Here is a 19,950-nt window from a genome sequence, read left to right as displayed (position 1 = left end):
GGCTACTGAATTTTAGAACCTGATTTTTGTGTCTTCAACTTTGCTGAAAGAGCGATCATTTCTAGACATTTTCTTGTGGAATCTTTGAGGTCTTTAAACCATTGTATCATCTCTGACTAGAGAAAAATGGTCTTCTTTACCCATTTGCATCTGTTTTATTTTGTTCTCTTACTGTATTGATAAAACAAGTGGGAACATTAACAGCTTTGTGTCATTTCTGATTTTAATGGGATTGCTTCCAGTTTTTGTTCTATTTAGGATGATACTGTATATGGTTTATCATATATGGCTTTTATCAGGTTGAGACATGTTCCCTCCTATCCTATTCTTTCTAAGACTTTTTATCAGGAAGACATGTTGGATTTTGTCGATGGTCTTTTTATCTATTGAGATTTTTCTTGTGATTCTTGCCTTTGAGTCCATTTATATGATTTGTTAAATTTATTAACTTACATCTGTTGAACCTTCTTTGCATCTCTGAGCTAAATCAAATTTGATTGTATGAGTGATCTCCTTGAAATATACCTATATTCATTTTGCAAATGTTTTATTGAGAATTTTTGTATTATGTTCATCAGGGAGATTGGCTTGTAATTTTTTATTGTTGTTGTTGTGTTTTTACCTGGTTTGAGTGATGCAGTAATACTGACTTTATAGAAGTTTAGAAGTGTTCCTTCTCTTTCTATTTTTTCACATACTAGTTTTAGATGTTTGAAAGTCTGGTAGGATTTTGCTGTGAATAAACCTGGGCCTGTGCATTTGTATTTGAATGTTTTAAAAATCTCCCAGTTTGTTTTTGTATCTGCTTAAATTGTTGGTCTCTTCTTGTTTTAGCTTCACTGCTTAGATGAATCTGGACTTTTGTCTTTATTTTTCTTTAAGGTATACATTTTTAAAATATTTCTTTATAATATTCTGCATTTCTTTGGGATCTGTTGCAATGTTCCATCTCTGATTATGATTATTTGGATTTCTCTTTGTTAATTGTACCAAGACTCGATGATCTTGTTTATCTTTTCATCGAACCAGCTTCTAGATTGGTTGATTCTTTGTATTCATTTCTTTGCCTATATTTCATTGATTTATGATTTCTATTATTTCTTCCTGTCTACTGGATTTGACTTTGGCTTCTTTGTTGCCAAATTCTTGAGTTGCATCATAAGTCACTTATTCATGCTCTTTTTAATTTTTTAAATTTTAATGAAGGAACTTAGAGCTATAGATTTCCCTCACAGGACTGCTTCCAATGTTTCTCAGTTTTGTCACATTATATTTTAAATTTTATTTAATTTTGGAATTTTTTTTCTTTCTTGCTTTTCTTTGATCTATTTATCATTCAGTAATAGGTTGTTCAATATCTATGAGTTAATGTGATTACTGTAGTTTTTTTTTTTCCTGTTGATTTTAAATTTTGTTTTTAAGTAAGATGGATATATTGAGCCATGTCAGTAATCTTGTATTTGGTCAGATTTGTTTTGTCTCCCAGTATATGGTCTATTTTATAGACACTTCCATGAAGTGATGAGTACAGTGTATATTATTTGTCATCTGATTATGATATTCTAATATGTATGATGTTACTTAATTCTGATGTTTCTCTATTTAGTTTTTACCAGATGACCTGTCTATTGCAGAACACTGGGTATTGAAATACTGAATATTTGAGTTGGGGTTAATTTTTTTCTTGAAGTCCAGTCATCTGCACCCTTATTTGGTACATATATGTTTAAGATTATAATGTCTTTTTGGCTAGTTTTCCCCCAGGTCAGAATGAAGTATCCTTCTTTATCTTTTTTGATTGATTTTAGGTTGCAATATGTTTTGTCATATATTAAGATAGTGACAGTTGCTTCCTGGTTCCATTTATTTGGAATACCTTTTCTTATCCTTTCATTGAGAAGTGTTTCCTTTTCTTAAAATTGAGGTTTTTATAGAAAACAAAAAACTGGAGTTTATTAATCTGTTAAACTACTACTTATATTTTGACTAGGGAATTCAGGCTGTGGATATCGCTCTGTATGCTGTCAATGTGTTGCTCTGATTGGTTAATAAATAAAATGCTGATTGGCCAGTAGCCAGGCAGGAAGTATAGGTGGAACAAAGAGAGAGGAGAATTCAGGGAACAGGAAGGCTGAGTCAGGAGTCACCAGCCAGACACAGAGGAAGCAAGATGTAAAGATATCGGTAAGCTACGAGCCACGTGGCAAGGTATAGATTTATAGAAATGGGTTAATTTAAGCTGTAAGATCTAGCTAGCAAGAAGCCTGAGCCATTAGGCCATACAGTTCATAATTAATATAAGCTTCTGTGTGTTTATTTGGGTCTGAGTGGCTGCGGGCCCAGGTGGGACTGGAGAAAACTCCAGCTACAAATCAGGCCATTGATATTTAAAGTTATTATTGAAAGATGTGGTGTGTTCTACCCTCTTCTCAATATTTTAGATTTGATCTTTTCATGGTGTTCTAATTTCTGGCATATTGTGTTTGTATGTGTTTTTACTTTTTCATATTCTTTGACCAAGTGGTCCAATTTTTCTTTCCATTTAAGTCCTGGTATCCATTTTCTCAATCCATTCTATTGGAAAGACTTTTCCCCCTGAGTTTTCTAATTGGATTGAGTTTTTCAAGTCCATCTTCATTTCAACTTGAGTTTTCTCTTGTATTTCTGTCTCTATATGGAATTCAGTTTTTAAAATCTGAATTATCTTCATTTTATTCAGGTGAATGTTTGTGTTGTCTTGGACTTTACCCAGAGATTTGTACCTATCATCTTTAAATTCATTTTAAGGCATTTGTTTGTGTCCTTTTGAATTCCTTGAATTCTTTATGTTTGCAGTTGTTATTTAAATTCTGTGTCCTGGGACTCATTTAAACAATTCTCATTGGACAGTATTTTTTGGGACTAGTATGTTTTCATGGTGGGACACATATTGTTTTGATATTTCATATAGTTTGGTTTTATGATGTTATGATGTTACAGTGGGCATGTAGACTTCTTTAATTGATTTTGTGTCAAGTAAGGTGTGAAAAGTTGGTAGGTCAGTCTTTCAGATACATGATTTTGATTTTTGCTTGGAGAGACAAAAATTCCAATTTATTTGTTTTCAAGAAAGTGACTCATGGTTGGATCTGCCTGGACAGTTGAACAAGCTGAGGTCATCATATGCAGGCGTTAATCTGTGTTACTCATCAGGTTGTGATTTTGTGCAGGATGTTACAGCTTCTGTTAGACATTGGAGTGTGAATGGAATGGTCTGGCAGAGATCTGGTACAGTCACCTGGCTGGGTTGTTGGATAAACTTTGCGAAGCCAGCTTTGCCTGGGATTGTAGATGTCATCTGTGAGACTCACTAGGCTGGGCTAGTACATGAGCTGAAAGACCCCAGCTAGGCTAGGAAAGGAGAGAATGGCTTTGCTTTTCAGTTAATTTGGAAGTTAGGAAGAGGTCAAAAGGAGTCAAATAGTATTAGAAATATGATTTCATGATTTTTTAAACTATATTGAGGCCTTACTTAATATCTGACCATTGCAAGCACATATGTGAAAACTCCTAGGACTTCAGTTTTATTTTACAAAGTTATTTACTTCTTTTGTTTGCATTTTAAAATTGTATTCAATAAAATTTTGGATTTTTGCCTATCTAGACTTTTCCCTAGGAACACACACTTTTGAAATTAAAAAACAACAAGATGCATTAAAAAACAACAAGATGCATAGTCAGGGAGGGAGGGAGAGAGAGAGGGAGGGAGGGAGGGAGGGAGGGAGAAAGAGAGAGAGAGAGAGAGAGAGAGAGAGAGAGAGAGAGAGCGCCCTTAGGCATTAAATATGCATTTTAATTAGGAAAAATTATAAAAATATGAAACCAGATGTTACATAAATTTTTTGATTCCCAGGATAGCAGTAACTTATACACTGACAATATTTTTATATTTGCATGTGTATATCTATTTTCTATTTCTAGATTTCCCAATATTTATGCAATTCCCGTGAAAATAACCAGAAAAAGAATTGGCACCCCCTGCTTTGAAATGGTGGTAAAGAATTCTGTATGTGGACTGCTGAGGAAGCCAGTTGTTTTGTGCAGCCTTGCTCTAGGGATGGTCTTCTGGGTTTAACAACTTTGCCTATATTGTGCCCCTTTTCTTCTTTCTTGTTTTCACTAATGGCATATCAGTTTCTTCTTGTACTAAATATACCTTGTCATAGCATAGTTAATTAATGACCCTTGCAGTGTAAGAAATTGAAAATCAGATTGAAATTTAAATGCATCTAAAGTGTATATTTAAAAATATAAATTAAAATTACTTGGGATACTAACTGTTGTTACTTTTTTTAAAATTTGACTACATTCAAGTTTCTTAAAGAAATAGCTGTCATTCTTCAAGTAGTGACATCACTGTAGTATGACTATATATAAAGTATTATTTAAGTATGGAGTCCTCAAATACAAATATTTTGTAGTTGAAAGATAAATATTTTTCACTTTTAAAAGTCATCTGTACAATAAAGTGGTCTGTATTTTCACATGACCAAGATGAAGAAGAGACATTTATTTTAGTGTTAGCAATTTTTAGTTTAACCATAGAAAAATATGGTGTGTATATTTTATTGTCCAAGAAACTGCTTGACAATACTTATATATTCTCCATATGCACAGAATAATTTAGCAAAGTATTGTTTATAGTTTTTTGGATATGACCTAAAAGGTAAAATAAGGATATACTGCATCAGAATATAAGTCACTGCCAAAAATACACAAACCATGAATTATTTTCAATAAAATAAATCTAACTCTACATAAAATGATTTCTGAATATCTTTTTTTCCAAAAGGGTATGACTTTTGTTATTTAGTTTAGTGATCATATCATGCTGTACTGTGTTTGAAACAGTAAGTTCTTGAACCACAGTAATTTTAAGCTAGATTTGTTACAGTTTTTATATCTATGTTGTTGATTTATACTTTATATTTCATCACTGCACTGTTCCTTTTTATACATATGATGAGTCACCAATAATGCAACAGGTTGTTGAATAGTAAGGAGTAATGTGTAAATACCAATTAGTGAAGGAAAAAGAGGCCATGATTGTGAAGGAGAGTGGGGAAGGATGTATGGGTGTGTTTGGAGGGAGGAAAGGGCAGAAAGAAATATTGTAATTAAATTATAATCTCAAAAAGAAAACACAAAACACTGCCTAATATTTTTTATAGTTATTTTTTACAGAGTTCTCTAGTTAACTTGGTTATCCTCAAGAACTTTAGTGTAATTATTTGTGGGTTTATGTAGAAAAATCTGTGTTGAGTATGTTTTTGAAGTGTATTATTAAAGAAAATACTTTTTTCTTTAGGAAAAGAATATGGGAATTAATTTTTAATTTATAAATATTATTAAATTATCTTGATACATCCATATTCTAAACTTCACTTTTTGTTAGTTTCAGAAATATACTTCGAATGGAATTTTGTTTTTCCAAAGTTAGATCACCATTTAATGAATTATATGCTTTTAAAAATGTGGTAATATTTTACTGTGCATTATGATTTCCACAGTTTTCTGTCATTTCAACCTTTATCTCATTTTAGTGAAAAATTAAATGAAGTGGTAACAGTGATTTGTTTTCATGAGCAAGATCTTTTTGGTTCTCAGCTCTTTTTCTGGGTTATAATATAGTATACTTGCCAGTTTACAATGTCTTCTGGGAGTTAAAAGGGTGATGAAACAGCAGTTAACGAGTAGGCTGAGGCTTCTTTCTAAGAACCTGGAATATTGGCATCAGTTATTTCAGTCTGTCTTGCAATTGTTGTTTGATTTAGCATTACTACTAAAGTAACAACACTAGAAACTTTTGTATTAATTATTCTATGTAGCCTTTTTTCCAGTAACTTAGTTCAGGTAGAAATCAGCTAGTCTCTCAGTTTTTGATTCCTCTTCAATTCCTATTTGTCAATAAAGGCTGTGTTTGGTGAACAACTTTGAAATAAGCTAAAGTTGTCTTCAAACACTTCTGTAGTCCAGTGAAAGTTCTCCTAGAATATGAGCACAAATTTGCTCAACATTTAACAGGTGAATATTCTTAATGTTCTCAGTATAGTATTGTGGTCCATGAAACTTCTGGATGTATTTGTATGCTTCTGCAAAAATTAGGGTTCCCTTGTGGGGTCCCTTGGGAATAAAGTTGCCCATCAACACAGTTACTCAAAGGTTCATGGCCTCCTTCTACTTCCTACATTCTATCACCAGATTCTTCTTTTCCCTTTCCTGTTTTTAACCCCCTTCTCATTTAGCTGAGTCATGCTGGAGTGCTTCTTTGAGATATTTCTCCACAGAGCAGAGAGTTTGCCTCATGGATGGCCTCCTGGCTTCTTCTTCTACTGCAGGCATTTTCACACCAAAGGGTAAACAATAGTAACTTGTGCTAGAAATGGTTTTTCCCTTTAGCTGTTAGTAAGGATGCAGTGCTTTCTTTTTCAGAGTTAGGGAGTTTTGGAGGACACTAAATATATGTATGCTTGAGTCTGTGACAAGAGTCCACTTTCAAGAAGCTTAAATTCATGTGATAGTTTGCAAGAGAATGTATATAGCAAGGCTTTAGAAATACTTTCCTGGTTATGCTTTTTATATTCATAAGGTTTTTATATAATGTTTTATCTTTTGGACATTCATAAGAAGTTAGCATAAATTTAGAGTTGACAATATCTCAGGATCTGAAGATATAGCTTAGATAAAACATAGTGTTTACCTTGGGATAGATTCCTAGTACCTCTGCAAAAAGAAAAAAAGGATTGAAGTTCATTTGCGCACACCTCCCCCCCGCCCCTATAATAACCCATAGTAAGATATAAATTTTCAATTACTAGCCAATTCCTACAAGTATAAGGGAAACTGAAACAAAGATTCAAATTATTTTTCTATTAAGGACTTGGAGTGTACTTTGGAATATACTTGGATTATTTTTTGTTGCTGTGATAAAATAATATGACCAAAAGCAACTTACAAAAGAAAACTTTTTTTCCTTGGCTAACAGTTTTCCATAGTCATAGAGACCATAACAGTGGGAGAAACACGGCACCAGGAGTTTCTTAGTGCTTGGTTCTTGGAAGTACTTGGTACATAACAATAATTAGAAATAAGGTGTATTAGACATGCTATCATATCTTGATTTACTTTAAAGGCATGTTCCAGTTCATTCCATTCTTCTTTAAGTAGGAATAAAAATTCTCATTTTCTTTTGGGATGTACTTACATTATGTCATGGTCATCTGGGGTCTGATTTTTGTTTTTAGGCTAATAACTTAAAAATAAACAATTTACAGAGACCTTTCCCTTAAAAGCACAAAATTGTTTGGGAAAGTAAAAACCTCAATGGAAAAATATACCAACTCTTTTCTTTGTTACCTTCCCTGCGAGCTGTATTTATACTTGAACCTCTGTCCACTTATCCTGTTGTTATCTGTATAGGACTTTATGCTAGTGGTGTATTCTGAGTTACACCTAAGGACAACTCTGTCTTTTCACCCAAGTGAAATATCTTAATAGAGAGATGTTTGCGAAGTAAAAAACTGTGATAATCTGCTTATTTGTAGACTTTAAAATGCCATCTTTGAGGGTAAAACCAATGTGAATGAATTTATTCCGCTTGATTCACAAGTGTTAACAACCAAACTGTTTATGGTAACTACTCTCATACTTGAATATTTACTTCTTAATATGTCCATTTTTACTTTTATTAGATAATGCAAAAAGAACTATTTTCTTTTTGCCAAATTCATTGAAAAATTTTACAAGTTTTTGTTGTGTGTGTACTTGATGGAACCCTCGCTGTTGTGATTGTACGGAAACAGCCAATCTGAAGTGGAAATGAGATGAAGGAACTAGCAAGATCTATTTCACTTTCTTTCCCGCTCCCTTTGACAAGGGTTATGACAAGTAGTGAGTGATCCCAGTTCATCCTAGACTTGCCCCTTAGCAGTCTTCTAAGATGTCTGTAGACCTGAAAGGAGCAGCAGGAGGCCACAGAAAACCAGCCCTTTACGACTAGAAGTGGGTTTCTTTTTCACATGTGTTTAAGTTAAGTAAGTCCACTAGGTATTTCTATTTTAAATTGAAATCTGAAACATTGAAATATTTTTTCTTATTTTAAGAATCCTTTGTAGCCAGTCAAGAGTTGACTCATTAAAATGAAAATTGTCATAATCTTTCATTTGTAATGACTGACATGCAGCTACTATCCATTACACTAATTGTTGAAATAATACAGTTTTAATTATCAAAAAATATGTGTATAAATGTCATTGATGATAGCAAAGATAATTTCCTATGTTAAGAGTTATTATTTATTTTGATATTAGTGAACATTGACCAAACATATTTGAACAGTAAATTATTTTAATATGGTAAAACCTCTTATGTACTTCTCTTCAAAATATCACCTATTTTTGGACCGTTCATAGTATCTAACTGAAAGGTTGAAAGTTTCACATGGTCAGAAATAACATTTAAATCAGGAACTTAGGTACACATCAGTGGGAGAAAATTTGCTTTACATGTCCAAGGATTTAGTCCCCAGTATCACACACAGTTTATGTGTACACACTGTATATATACATGTAAATATGTCATCATAGCATATGTATACATGCATGTGTGTATGTAAACAGTACTAAATAGTTTTGCCTAGATACTATTTACAAGCAATGTAGAATACAATTTCTCAAAACAAATAGCCATTTTGTATAAGTTTTGTGTGCAGATATTGTAGTTTTCATAAGTAGTGCATTGGAATTACATAGCTAAAGGAGCTTATCAGTCTTAGTTCAATCCTACATTATTTGACATTAGTCCAGTGAGATTTTACAAGTCTGAAAAGTATGCTTGTTACTACTGTTTTACAGCGCACAAGTTTTCCTTATATCCTGTTAACCTCCCATTGAAGTAACTGATTAAAGAATATTGTATACAAGTAAATTTTAAAACCTTGATACTATTTTAATCTGATAACAAATGAGTTCAGGTTCAAGTCCTTTTGGTTGTTGGCTACAAATCTAAACCTGTATTTTTTGGATTTATGAGGATAAGTCCTGCTTTGGCAATCTTGTAGATCCTCAAGAGAATAGTTAAACAGTGATTAATCATTGTTTCTTCACTGAGTGTGCAGAAAAGAATGGAAAAGCGGCATTTCACACTTCTGAAGCAATTAATCCCCATGATCTTAGCCAGGTTTGTCTTGTAGATAAGTCAGGATACAAAACGCTACCTAATTTATCAATGTATGCATGCCATAAAGTATAAAACACACAATTTATTTCATATCATTTATAGTCAAATGTAAAAAAAGAGTGACTTTGCCATATCCAAGAGTGTTTCCTACATTACCTTCATATAAACTAAGTACCGGAGATTACAATGGGATTCCTGTTTACTGTGCACATCTGGTGCAGTCACTATGCATTTTCTCATTCACTTGCTGGCATTTTTAGTGATTGTGGCATAAATCACCTTGCTAATCAGAAACATAAGTGACGGGAAGTCATCTCCTTTTTTTGAACAATGGGAAAAAACATATGGCTTTTTAGACAGTACTTGGCTGTTATACTGTTTATGTGGCAGTATTTTCTAGATTTAGAATTTCATATTAATTGCAGTGCTTTGGTCTAAGACATTAAACACCTAGGGCTTGAGGTCAAAGTATTTATTTTATATCATTTTTATAATGAAAAGATGAAATTCCATCCCTTTTTTTTTTTTTAAGAAAATTGTGATACAAACAAATTGGGGATAAAAGTTTAAGCTGAAGATGCATTGAAGAAAGTTCATATATTTACAATGTTTGTGTGGCTATACCTGCATGTATATATTAAAATAGCTAGTTATGTTTTTAATTTTATCTCTTGAAGCAGTTCATTGAGCAGAATAATACCACTGTCCTTAAAGTGCTTAAATGTAAGATGAATTGTATTTTGATGATTTTTTTTTTGAAGTGGGCACTATGTCTGCATATACGTTAATGAAAAAAAATCAAAGATTGAAATTTTCTAGTACTTAAGAAATGTATGTGTATATGCAGATAACCTGGCTCAGACCCACACAGGGTCTCTGTCACTTCAGTCTCTGTGAACCCCTATGAGATCTGCTTAGTTGATCCTGTGAACATGCCATGTTCTCATGGTATCCTTGACCCCTCTGACTCCTACAGTCCTTTCTCCCCTTCTTCTGCTGGGTTCCCCTGGCTTCGTTGAGTATTTGGCTGTGGGTCTCTGAATCAGCTCCCGTTGGTTGCTTGATGATGCTCCTCTGATGGCAATTGGGCTAAGCAATGATCTATGAGCATAGCCGAATATCATTAGGAATCATTTCAGTGACCTCCCCCCCCCCCCCCGCCTCCGTCCCCCCGTCCCCCCATCCCCCAAGTCATGTTTGGTTCTATCCTGGGTCTCTGGCCTGTCCTGCCTCTGGTTCCTGGCTATCCAGTCAGTGTCAGGCATGGGCTCCCTCTTGTGGTATAGGTTTCAAGTTGGATCAGTCATTGATTGGCTACTCCCACAATTTCTGGGCTACCTATACCCCAGCATATCTTGCAGGCAGGACAGATTGTAGGTCGAAGGTTTTGTGGCTGGGTTGATGTCCAAGTCTCACTGCTAGGAGCCTTGCTTGCTTATAGAAGATGGCCAGTTTGGGGTCAGTATCCCCCATTACTAGGAGACTAGGGTTCAGTTTCTTAGATTCCAGGGAGTTTCCACTGCACTAGGTTTCTACATCCCCCCCCAAGTTCTAGTCATCTTTCCTTCCACCTCTAGTACTCTCTCCCTCCACCCCCCAGTCTGATCCCTACTGTTCCATCCCCAAAATCTATTCTATTTCTTTTTTCGAGGGAGATCCATGCATCACCTGTAGAGCTTTCCTTGTTACTTAGCCTCTCTGGGTCTGTGAATTATAGCATGATTATCCTTTACATAACAACTAATATCCACATATTTGTGAGTACATACCATGTTTGTCTTTATAGGTTTGGGTTACCTAACGATCTTTTCTAGTTCCATTGATTTACCTGCCCATATCATGATGTCATTGTTTTTCACAGCTGAGTAATACTCCATTGATTTGCCTGCCCATATCATGATGTCATTGTTTTTCACAGCTGAGTAATACATTTTCTTAGGTCCTCTGAATATATGTTATGGTTATGTAGCTTGGTATTCTTTTGGGACTTCTGACAATGGGAGTAGGGGATGTCTCTGACTCTTCTGCCTGCTCTTGAGATCCTTTTACTCCTACTGGGTTACCTTGTCCAGCCTTGGTATAAAGATTTGTGCCCAGTTTTATTGTGTCTTGTTAGCCCATATTAGGTAGATATCCCTGGGGAACCTGATCTTTTTTTTTTTTTCCCTTTTTTCTTTCTTTCTTTTTTTTAAGGGAAAAGGAGGAGTGGACCTGGGGGAGAGGGGAGGTTGGAAGAGGGGAGGAACTGGGGGGAGTGGAGGGAGGAGAAACTGCAGTGTAGCTATGCATGGTGAAACATACCTATAATATTACCTTTGGAGAAGGTGGGGGAGGAGTGTTGTGAGTTTGAGACTACGTAGGCTACAGAGTTAGACCCTGTCCTTCCAACTCCCACCTAACATAGTGAGGTATTAAAAACATCAGAACCCGATCATTAAAATATATGATATTCTATTGGAAGTAGTCCTACATAATCCAACAAATAAAGTATCTAGAATGCTTCTCTGAGCATTCTTTAGTAAATTGATAAGTAACTATTAAAAATAGATACTATAAATGGAGATAAGATTTGTCTTGCATGAACTAGTATTTTTGTTAAAATGTCAACCATAACACTTTGTATTGTGGATTTGTAGACTTTATAGATAATAGAACAGAATGAATAGAAACAGTTTTTAAAAAGTACCTGAATTTTTAAAAATATGTTCATCTTTACTCATTTTGATTTAGGAATTTTTATTATTGGCTCAAGGATCACCGGCATTAGGTTATCCACAAATTGAATAAAAGCAATAAAAGTAGTTTAAAACAATTTTTTTTTATAATTACGTGTATATAGGTGAGTATCTGAGTATGAGTATTTGCAGGTGCCTGTAGAAGCCAGAGAACAGCATCAGATCCTTGGATCAGATATGAGTTGTCCAGTTTAGGTGCTGGAAATTAACCTTTGTCTTCTGTAAGAGCAGTATAACTCTTGACTCTTGTGCTAGCTCTGTAGCCCTGATTTTTGTTTAGTTTTTAAAATCATTACTTGTTTCAAATATGCCACTATTCACATTCTAGAATGATATGGTGTGCTAAATTTTTGAATTATACTTATAGCAGAATTACATATAATTATTTCTAAATAAATTTTTTAAATTAAAACTTAAAAAAATAACTGTACTCCACATCTTACCATTCACCTCTTGTCCATTCTTATTTCTTTTATGCATTTAAAGCCTTTGCCCTTTCTATTCTTCATTTTTATCATATTAATTTTAAGTTGATTTTTCTGATAGAAACCAATTTAAAATAGTATAATTTTAAGCATATATATTTCATTTTTGTTCATCATAATACAGATTCTAGGAGACTAGAGTTTTAAAACTTCAGGAAATTACAGTTGAACAAATGACTAAAAGTATCAAAACCAATATGCAAAAATAAAGATCTGGTTTTCGTAACTGAGCACCCTGGGTTTTGCTGGATACCTGGAGTGAAAATTTCTGGCATCAAGGGCTTGATGGAATTACATTAACCAAAAGCATTTTCTCATTCAGCCTGCTTTGAAAACTAGGGTTCTCATTTCTCTCTATATATATCTAAATGTTTGGATGAAATTAGAGTGTCAGGGATGCAGGTACTCATTGTACATTTTGTGTACAATGCTTTAGTTTTAGAGAATTTGCATTATTTTTTTTAACCATTCCATTCTTTGCCTTATGTATGATTAGGTTATGTTGGTACATATTTCTAACTAAAGATACTAAAATGAGCACAAAACTAAAAGGAAAGTTCTTATTCTTTATTATGTTTTCATGACATAAAGAACAAATGTGTAATACCATCACCGATTGTCCTCTGCCCTACAGTGTTTGCCTGCTGCCCTTTCAGCCATCTTTTCCATTTATATTTGTAAGAACAGATAGTTCCAGACAGAAGGGTGAAAACTCTTCAGCATGGCTGAGGACTGGCTTGAGACCTAGGCTATCCTTGCTGTCTAACAACCTACTCTATGAGAACTCTGTGATTCTGTGATTCATACATTAATCTTTTCATAGTAGTGCTATTATGACCTAGTTATTTAACATGATGTCAACCTCTTAAAGGTTCCAGTGTATCAACAGCACCACTTTGGGCTCAGTTTTAGGCTCATTAAGTTTGGGGGACACTGTCAAGCCATAGCAACTGATGATAGTCTGTTGTTAGTAAAGTTAAATGAATTCAGCTTGTGTTCTGCTTTGTCAGAACTACTACTCTGGGCATTTGTCAGAAGCCTATGGAAATAGAAAGATGATTGGCTGAGTACAAGAAAAGTAAAATCACAACAAGAGAATTAGAGGTTTTACTCTAAAACAATGGTTCTCAGCATGTGCATCACAACCCCTTTGGGGGTGAAAGGATCCTTTTACAAGGGTCACCTAAGGCCATTGAAAAGCACAGAGATTTACATTACTGATGGTAGCCATGGCAGGGGAGCAGCAGGTGATGATTGAGGTTCAGAGTGTTGGCCCACCAGGAGGCAACCCCCTGGTGGATAATTCTTGTGTAGGAAAGGACCCAAAGACCTCCCACCCCATGCCTTCTATTGTGCCTTTGCATAACCTGTTGTTGCTGTCTTTCCCTGATACTTGGCTTGGTTGAATTGGGTGTGGGGAAATTCCCCACTGCCTGTAAGGTAATGCATTTATCTCTTGGAAACTTCCCATTCTACTGGGCCGTTTTACCTGCAAATTATTATGAAGATGATTTCCTCCCTAAGCTGTACAGTCTAATTGATAATAATGTTAGCTTATACAGTGATTTGATGAATAAAAATATATACAAGGATATGTTTCACAGCTCAAGATCTATGAATTCCACCTTAGGAGCTGCTTTAGATTACAACTCAGGTTAATGATTAGGAGAACAATTGAATTCCCTGGAAGCCAGGCTAGCCTTAATTCTCTTAATACTAAGAAGGTAAAGGTCTCAATGTGCATCATTTGGATGAAACAAAGCCTTGTAATAACTTCAGGTTAGATCAGATGTTTTGACAATAACTTTGTGAGACCAAAATGAGCCATCTTAGAAATAAGACCAAAATGCTTTCTTTCACCCAAAAACTAAGGCCTAAGATTTCTCCTTCTAGGAATAGGCCAATAGTTACTGAAACAAGTCAGTCCAGATTCCAGAAACCAGGAAGTGTAAAAGTACAGAGTCACAAGGTAGTCATGAGGTAATGACTACTGGACTATGGAATGTCCTCTCCTGGGTTTCCAGGGTAACTGACCACAGAAATGTCCCCACCTGAGGGCAGCCAATGAGAAATGGTGGTGGGCAACCGCTCCCTTAGAAGTAAGATTAAGCCATGATTTCTAGAAAGCCCCTAGAAGCGAGCCAGTCAGAGTTGTACCCATACTAGCACCCCTAAATGATGTAACCTTGTGATTTTTCCCTTTAAAAACTGAGCTTGCAGACAGGCGGGCACTTCCTTCAGCCTCCACTGCGTTGTATGTATTGGACGAAGTCCCTGCCTAGGCTTGTATTGCTTTTGGATATCCAGAATTAAACCTTGCTTTTGCATTCCGGCATGCCTGTCTTTGGTGGTCTCTCTGGGGGTCACAATCTGGGCACAACACTTTAAGATGAAAAAAAAAAAAAAAAACACAGAAAAGAACCTAGTGTCCATAAGGACACATAGCCAAGGTTTAAATTACAAAGTGTCCAACTGTAAAGGTTGGTTGTTGATCAAAGGTGATGATTAACTCCTTGTACCCTGAGGTGGTATTGTGTTCCCTGAAATATTGTGCACCCTAATAAACTTATCTGGGGTCAGAGACAGAACAGCCACAATATTAAACATAGAGGATAGGCAGTGGTAGCACACGCCTTTAATCCTAGCATTCCAGAGGCAGAAATCCATCTGTTCAAGGATACAGCCAAGCATGGTGACTCACACACCTTTAATCCAGAAAGCGAGCCTTTAATCCCAGGGAGTGAGGCAGAAAGCAGAAAGATATATAAGGGGTGAGGACCAGAAACTAGAATCATTTGGCTGGTTAAGCTTTCAGGCTTTTGAGCAGCAGTTCAGCTGAGACCTATTCTGGATGAGGACTCGGAGGCCTCCAGTCTGAGGAAACAAGACCAGCTGAGGATCTGGCGAGGTGAGGTAGCTGTGCCTTGTTCTGGTTCTCTGATCTTCCAGTTCACCCCAATACCTGGCTCAGGTTTGATTTTATTAATAAGAACTTTTAAGATTCCTGCTTCAGTACCCATTCCTGCCCTCAATCTCCTGATATAAGAGGCTATTGATAATGGGTATACACCCTAAGAATCTAAAGTACAGCGGAATGACTGTCTTTTATGTACAAAAGTCTAGGTTTGTGATTCCTATAGGATTCCTGGTAAGATTAACTTTCAAGATAGACAGTAGAATTCTTTCTTGGTAGCCTTGGCATGTGGTCTGCCAGCAAGGGAGTTGGCTATGAAAAGATGCTTTCAGTCTGCTCATGCTCTGTTGATCTGCAGTAAGTTATGTAGGTGTAAATGTATATGGGATATTGAGATGGCTTTGTTTTTAATAATGTAAGGAAGATGAAAAACATGTTACCTGTATTCTGTAGGAATTTAGCAAAATCATTGTATGGGATAGAGATTAGAATGAACAGATGTTTTTTAGAAGTACCTTGACCTTGAAGAATCCTTGTGGAAAACAATGATTGTTTTGCTGAGGGGGCCTTGTGGCCATCCCATGACTTTGATCACAAGACACCTCAGGCACATTTGGGGCTCTTGTATTATTGTGTATTGCATACAATGCATAGTGAAAGGCTAGGGCCTTGGAGGCATGTGAAGCTACCCTTCAGCAAGACATGTAAATTAAGGTTAGGGACCTTTGTATGAGGAAATACTTTATGTAATAATCTATAAATACATTTGTGTACAGCTGTTTGCTGCCCAATGCCAGCCAATCCCATGTCAGCCAATTCCAGCCCAGTCAGTCCATCAGAAGAGGCTGATGAATAAAGAAGGGAATGATCAAGAGAATATGTGAATGCCTTTTTCCTGACCCCCTCAGATAGAAAAGTCCAGTACATGCCAGTGCTGTGGATTTTCCCTTGGAGCCCTGTGCTGCCTGGAGGCTGATCCTCAAGGCAGCAATACATTATGATTTATAACTAGCAAAATTGCAGTTATGAAGTAGCAATGAAAATAATGTTATGGTCGGGAGGTGGGGGTTGCCACAACATGAGGAACTATATTAAAGGGCTGCAGCATTAAGAAGGTTGAGAACCACTGAATAGCATGGCCTTGGTATTTTCTGAGATGCTAGAAGAAAGATGTTCTTTTCCTTTGCCAGTGTATAAAATAATGGCTGTTTTGCAGAGTACTGTACCAGCTTTATTGGAAAAGTTTGGGTACCATGGTTGACAGGAGTGCTACTTAACAAAGTAGAATGGAGAGAAGAACAACTCATTGGGAGTGGGAGCATCTTGAAGAGTGTACAGTGCGTCCTATAGGTGACAGTAGCAACTGTACGGAAGGGTACAGTGCCAAGAAAGATTCAGATTCCTGGGTTGGGGTAAAACATGAAGCTTGCCCAAAGTTGCTTTGGAGATAGTAGAATTAGTAGACCAAAAATGCTACATAGACTGAGTGAAATGATAGACTTTCTAGTCACTGAGTGTTAGTTGATAGGTCTTATTTGTACATGAACACATGCAGTGTATTTTAGGATGGGTTTCTAGAAATGTACAAGAAAGATAGTTTGCTTTGGGAATAAAGGTGAGAAGCAGCAAGTATCAGTTATAGCTGTTTTATAAAATAATACAGAACTTGAGATACTAAAGATATTTATTCCCTTTCATAACTTTCCTACTGAGCAGTTTTTGCTTACTTTTGTGGCAAAACAAGGTGTTGGATCAAAGAAGTCAAGATAGGATTATTTCCTTTAAGAGAGAGAGATTTATATGAAATATGTTGGCAGTCAAAGAAAAAAAAAGAAAAATGAAAATGAAAAATATCCAGTGCAAAGAATAATATGACAGAGGAATGAAGGAATGACAGTAGATCTCATAATTCCTAGAACACCTGGGAGGTAAATTTAAGGAATTCTATGGAGACTTTTCAGAGAATATACAGGCTGGGCATGTGAAGAATGTTGAAAGAAGGACTCTAGAAAGTAAAATTCAGATAGAAATACTACTGCAGGAGCCCCCAAACCACTACAAGCAAGTAATTAGTTTTTTATGCTAAAAAATACTGAGACTTGAGATTGTATATTGAAGAGCCTTATTCATTATGTTGTGTTTGAGCTTTTTAAATTATTTTCTTTAGAAGGAAAAAGGAAAATTGGAAGACTGATGGCACAGAAGAGCCTCAAGTTGTGATGGCAGACTTTCTGACTTTTAAGGCAATAAGCCAGGGAGCGATGTGATCACTTTTACATATTAGAATTAGAGAAAGAGTTGAAGAGCCAAGCACTAGTTAAGGAATTATATATACGTCAGGGGCAGGGAGGAATTAAATTGAAGAACTGAATTAAGTTATATCAGAGATAAGAAAGAAGAATAAGTAACCCACTTAGGAGATAGATTGACCAAATCTAGCAATTGGTTGCATATGAGAAGATCTAGAGGGAAATGAAAGTATTAAGCTTGGATGGCTGATTGGTTCTATTATCCCTTAGGTTGTTTTTTAGATACAGGGGTAGAGTGTGCAGGATGACTTTGTCTAGTTATCATGCTGATTACAAATATTTAGGAAATGTTTGAATAAAAATACATCTATCAAGCCCAGGAGATCAATTAGAGATATATGCTAAGTATTATTAATATTAGTAAATATTCTTAGCATGACCATGTTCAATAATTTGCTTAGCATTCTCCAAGCATTGTATCACACATTGGTAAAGCAAAGATAAGTAGGTGTGTTTTACAGGTGCAAGACTGAACAGGGATTATAAAGGAAGATAAAAAGGGAATCTTGGAGAAGTTGAGTAGAATTAAGCAGTGTGATGAGAAAAGAGAAACTTGTTAAGATGAAGGAGGGAAATATGAAGTCAATGAAGACAAAGCAGCAGAAAAGAAAGTGAACAGCAGATCAGAAGTGAAGTGCATCACTTCTCGGCCTTTTGGCTAAGATCAAGTGTAGTATCTGTTCTTATCAGAAGTGAAGTGCTGGAAAGGGCTCATGAAATCCCTTATGTGCATGAGAGGTGGAGTGGTATGAGGCACAAGTCTGTCTGCCCAGGGTTACATGGTCGATACAGCAGTAAGAGCTGAAGTGTACCAGCAAAATGAACTGTCTATCTGTGAAGATCTTCTTAGTGGTGCAAGACGAAGGTTTATTGTTCTTAATTTAGGAAAGACCTTCAAAATGTTGACATGATGAGGTCAAAGAGTAAGGCACAGGAGGGAGAAAGAGTCTGTGATACAGGAGAGGAAGTTAAAGTAGTTCATTTTAGAACAGTGTATATGAAAAGATAAAACAACTTTGAATCAAGACTAGTAGAAAGATTAGTTTGCCAAGGAGAAGTGCTTTCAAAACATACTTTTACTAATTCTTTGAGAATTTCATACATTTCTGATCATACTTATCCTCTTCCTCCATCACCTTCCAAATCCACTCCTCATTCCATGCCTACTTTGTGTCTTCATTCCTTTTCTTTTAACCCATTGAGTTCTATTGTTGCTGCCCATATGTTCTTTGGTGGGTGGCCATCTACTGGGGTGTATTAGATCTCCAGGGCCACATCCTTTAAGAAAACCAACTTTCTCTCTTCCAGTATCTTTTTTTTTTTTTTTTGGTGAGATGATAAGGCTCTGACAGTGCGTCTGAAAGGACTGAAAATGCAAACTTCAAATTAGTGATTGTATCTTAGGTCCTTGTTTGTTTTGTTTTGCTTTTTTATCTGGATGTATGACCTCTCATGTAATGAAATTGAAGATAAGGTCAAGACTCACCCCTACTTTGGCATCCACATATTTCATAACATCTTAGTCTCAAAATCAGAGCTTGAGTCCTACAGATGCAAAGGCCAGAAGGACCTTCCTTTTAACCAAATAGACGCCCTGATTTACTGAAAAGACTTACTGTCCTTGAAAATTGTTTTCATTTTAGAAACTGTTTAAGTCTCTTGAGGTGGAGTTACTGTGGACCTGTCTTAAACAGGGGTCTGTCTGAATATATGTCTATTATATACCAATTGGAAATTTTAAAAAATATGGAATACATAGTAACAAAGTCCATTTATGCCTAAAACCATATTTATAATTATATAATTTGTGATTATAGTATGTAAATTATAATACAAACATTTACTGGATGATTTTCAGTATTACTTTCACAAGCAGTTGCATTTTTTTCCTTATTCCTGACAAATAAGTCATTCTTTGGTTGTTTTTAAGAAATAAACTTACATTTCTAGATTGATTGACTTCAGTCTCAACTATATAAAGTATAGTCCTCATTTTAATTGCCATTTCATATGCATCATGGATAAAATTACAAAATTTTTTATATTCATGTAAATTTAAAATTAAATTCAAATTTACTACCATATGCCTCAATAGCAAACATAATATAGGCTATTATAATCATTTATATAAATTAGTTTTTAAAACCCATTCAGTATGTTTAATCAATATGTCATAAATTTCATGTCTATATAGTATGTACTTTTATAGCACATACAGATTTTAAATACAACTGCATAGACTTTTCAAGCCTGCATTATGGAGGAACTTCTGCTACCAAACAAATGTCTGA

The 19,950-nt window shown here is 35.4% G+C and overlaps 1 protein-coding gene and 1 pseudogene across 3 annotated transcripts in view; both read left to right on the top strand.

Moving 5' to 3' along the window:
- The window catches only part of Tbc1d5 (TBC1 domain family member 5), a 454,960-nt gene that overhangs the window by 112,093 nt on the left and 322,917 nt on the right, over window positions 1-19,950 (top strand). The gene's annotated exons all lie outside the window — the stretch shown is intronic.
- Window positions 18,298-18,424, top strand: LOC131893994 (U2 spliceosomal RNA; annotated as a pseudogene).

Source organism: Peromyscus eremicus, chromosome 16_21, assembly GCF_949786415.1.
Source record: "Peromyscus eremicus chromosome 16_21, PerEre_H2_v1, whole genome shotgun sequence".
Taxonomy (NCBI): Eukaryota; Metazoa; Chordata; class Mammalia; order Rodentia; family Cricetidae; genus Peromyscus; species Peromyscus eremicus.
The sequence above is the reverse complement of the archived record's forward strand: the minus strand, read 5'-3'. Positions and strand labels throughout refer to the sequence as shown.